This window comes from Dioscorea cayenensis, chromosome 10, assembly GCF_009730915.1.
Source record: "Dioscorea cayenensis subsp. rotundata cultivar TDr96_F1 chromosome 10, TDr96_F1_v2_PseudoChromosome.rev07_lg8_w22 25.fasta, whole genome shotgun sequence".
Taxonomy (NCBI): Eukaryota; Viridiplantae; Streptophyta; class Magnoliopsida; order Dioscoreales; family Dioscoreaceae; genus Dioscorea; species Dioscorea cayenensis.
The window spans coordinates 1,352,804-1,356,984 of NC_052480.1; positions in this window are offsets into that span (position 1 = coordinate 1,352,804).

The window sequence follows — 4,181 nt, forward strand, 5'->3', positions numbered from 1 at the left end:
TCGCATGTAATTTATATTCACCACACCAACTTGTTATGGGTAAAGAGCTCGACATATTTCATATATAAGAATATTCGTCATGCAAAGATATGTGCCAATACCATCACCAAATCGCATAAAAATCGGGTCCACAACGCAGACGCGGGTAGATATATTGGTTATGATTCCCCTTCAATTATACTCGATATTTTAGAACCATTAACAGGATGATTTATCGCAAGATCTGCAGCATTGTCATTTTGATGAAGCCGCCTTCCCCGCATTAGGGGAGAAATGATTACCAAAATGAGCTCAAAAAGAAATCTGAATCGAATGCATCACGATTACATACATATGGATCCTCGTATCACGAATGTGAACTTGAAGTTCAAAGGATCATTAAACTCGGCAAAATATCGCAAATGAAATACCCCGATGCATTCAACCGATACTAAAATGGTAACTAAATCATATATACCAACGCGAATGTCCTCGCAAGAATTGAGATTCCTAAGAATCCATCGAAAGAAAATCAAGAAAATAAAACCACGACAAAAACGTGGAAGACCAATTGGTGCCAAAGATTCACTCCTAGAAAAAGGCGAAGAGAAAATAAAGATAAGGATCTCCCATGTGAAAAGCGGAGAAGAAATTATAAAAACCGTAACAGTTAATGAAGAATCAACGGGGGATGATATTTCGAAAATGTTGAAAATTCAATTTGCTATGTAGATGATGGTCAAAGATCAATCGGCATGAGACCGAAATAAATGATATATTCATCTACAATGTGCTACAGTATGCGTAGAAATCAAATACCGATAATGCATCCGCAGCCACCATCCATCGAAGAACGTCGACAAAGAAATGATTGGCCAAAATGGAAAGAAGCTATCCAGTCGAGCTCAAATTCCTATCAAAACGTGAGGTGTTTTGGGACTGAGAGTGCCAACACTAGAAAGAGATAAAACCACCGGTTATAAATGGTGTTTGTGAGAAAGAAACGAAAATAATCAAATTATGAGATACAAAGCAAGACCTGGTTGCTCAAGGCTTTTTCCAAATGCCCGGTATTGATTATGAAGAGACATACTCTCGTAATGGATGGAATTACTTTTTCGATTTTTAATCGCAGTGGCAGCAGCAATAAATTAGATATGCAATTGATGGATGTCTGTCACAAAGATATCCGTATGGATTACTTGAAAACGACATATATATGAAAAATCAAGGATATAGAAAACAAACATTACAAATAATCATCATTTATACTCTATTAAATTACGTAGATCTCTTTTATGGGTTAAAATAACTGGACTTGACGTGGTATAACCGCTCTCAGTAATATCTTATAAAAAGAAGCGATACCAAAATGATAGTATATGTCCATGTGTGTTTATTAAAAAGTTATACTAACGGTTTTTGTTGTGATAGCAGAGATATGTGGATGATTTAAATCTGTAGGCACTCCTTCCTCAAAATTCAGAATCGCAGAGATCATATCCGAAAAGAATTTGAAATGAAAGATTTGGGAAAAGACCAAATCGCCTAGGTGGACACAAATCGCACTTATCCTCGTGAATATTCGTGGATCAATCAACCCATACGTAAAAAGGCTACCAAGAGATTCAATACGGGAGAAGGCTTATCCACCGAGCACGCCCAATGGTCGCCCGAATCCTCGATGTTCGTAAAGATCCATTTCGCCTCACCGGAAGAAGGAGAGATCATTCTGGTCCGTAACTCCATATTTACTGCAATCGCATTAATGTACCGTGAATAATACTGCATCTTATATAGCTTTAGTAAAGAAATCTTCTAGCAAGATACGCTCTACACCGACATCAAGACACTCGAAAGGAGTAAAAGATGTGCTACATTATTTACGAGGAACTACAACTGGTTTATTCTATCGACAAGAATCTTCATCCAACCTCTCGATGTGTTTTGTTGACGCTCGGGTATCCTGTCTCGATCCTCACAAAGGGCTGATCTCGCATCGATACATGTTTTTCTATATAATGCGTCTATCTCACTGTGCGCTCCACAAACAAATTCTTACAGCCCATTTCATCAAATCATGTCAAATTCTAGCTCTTCATGAAGCAAGTCGAATGCCAAACGGTTACCATCTATGATCAAGTATATAAATATCCCGCAAATTACCATCAAGAATACAACAAATGCTGACGAATTTATGAAGACAATAGTGCTTGTATTTCTCAAATACAAGGAGGTTATATTAAAGCTGACGTAATCTAAAACATATATCACCAAAAATTTTTCTACACTCATGATCTCCGTGTAGCATATGCTATAGAAGTTCAAAAGATTCAATCCAAAAGTGAGTAATCAAGCCGATCTATTCACAAAAATCACTTCCTAAGTGCATTCACCAAAGACTTATATATAAAATCTGGACGAGAAGACTCAAGGATGTAAGTACTTCGATATAAGTTAAAAGTTATTTATTTGAGACGTGAGACTTCTTTTTCCTTCGGCCAAGGTTTTTGTCCCAATGGGTTTTTCCCAAGGCAAGGTTTTTAACGAGGCAAGAACCCTCAAAATGTACCATGGGATAGTGTGTACTCTTTTTCCTTAGCTAGGTTTTTATCCCAATCGGGTTTTTCCTAGCAAGGTTTTAACGAGGTCATATCCTCGGGTCGAGGGCATCCAAGGGGGAGAGGTTATAAACAAATATTTTAATAGATGCCTCACAGTAGTAATTTCAATCAGAAAGGTACCAAGACTACTATAGCAACTTCCGATATTACCGTAGCATGTACCGCCATGTGGCATCGTGAAAGTGCCTCCGCATCATAGCTATTATTCCACCAACTGGGTATTTTTAATGCCGGATCGAACTCCATCCTCGCCGCTCATTCAACTCTAGAACTCTATAAATAATCCCCTCATTTTCGTATACTTTAAAAGATATAGAGAAGAGAAACAAAAGAGAGAAAATAAAAGAAGAAAGAAGAAGAAGAACTTAATTCTTCTACAGTGGTTTTTGGGCTTTTGTGAATACTCCGGGCTTCTATTCTTATTACTATCTTTACATTTATAACATATATTCTTAACACTTCCATTAATTTTTGTAGCTTGCGAAGAATCACTATTGAAAAAACCAACAGAAATGAAATAACTCTAAAACAGGATCCTGCTTTAGCTTTTTATTTGTTTATTTTCCCTTTGAGTGTTGGAGTTTTGATATATCTACTTATTTTGCTCCCTAGCTATTGCAAAACCAATAATTTTTCACCAGAAAGGATGAGGGGAAAACATATGTTTTTATGAACTAAATATATATATAGTGATTTAGTATAATAATATTAATAATACTTATGTACACAGTATGATTATGGGATCTTTTGTACTTTTTCTGTCTTAATTGAAAATAATTTATCTAATTTCTTACGATTATGTTCAATAATAACTTTAGATAAAAGACTTTGATTATATAACAAATTTCTTTTCAAATTTGAGAAAAATTCATCAAAAACCTCTATAAGAATAATATATTAATGTATAAAATGGAGAAATGTATCTGTAATCATACAGTAGAAATCAAAATTAATTTTTGCTTCGTATAGCTTATTAATTTATTTTAATTATATTTTTATTAATTCCAATAATATAACAAAATATTTCTTTTAGCTGAGGAAGAAGAAAGTACTGGAAAAATAATAAAAAGATGGTAGTGATAACTTGATGAAGAGAAAAGATTGAAAATGAAATTAACTTACCTAAGATTGTTTTAATATTATAATTTTAATTGTACTACAGTATCAAAAGCACTGGCAGACAAGAGAAAAATTTTTAGTTTTCCATTAATATAATAAGATAAAGCCAAGACATTAATTTTATTTTGTAACACTAACAACGTAAAGAAAATCAAATGTGTTAGCTTATTTTGACCTTAGATTATAATTTTAAAGAAAATTATAATCAATAAAATCATTTACTTATTTTTAAAATAAGAAAAAAAAGGCAAACAAGAGCTCTAGAATTAAATATACATTTTTCAAAAACATGGATAACGTTGGAATTTTCATAACAAACAAGTTGTGGTTTTTTGTACACAGTTTTTTAATTCCAACAGATGAGACAAATTGTCAACCCTTTTCTAAAAAAAACTGTCAATCATTGTTGTAGAGTCTTGTGACATGCCACTAAATTTGTAATTAAAAACCTAATTAATT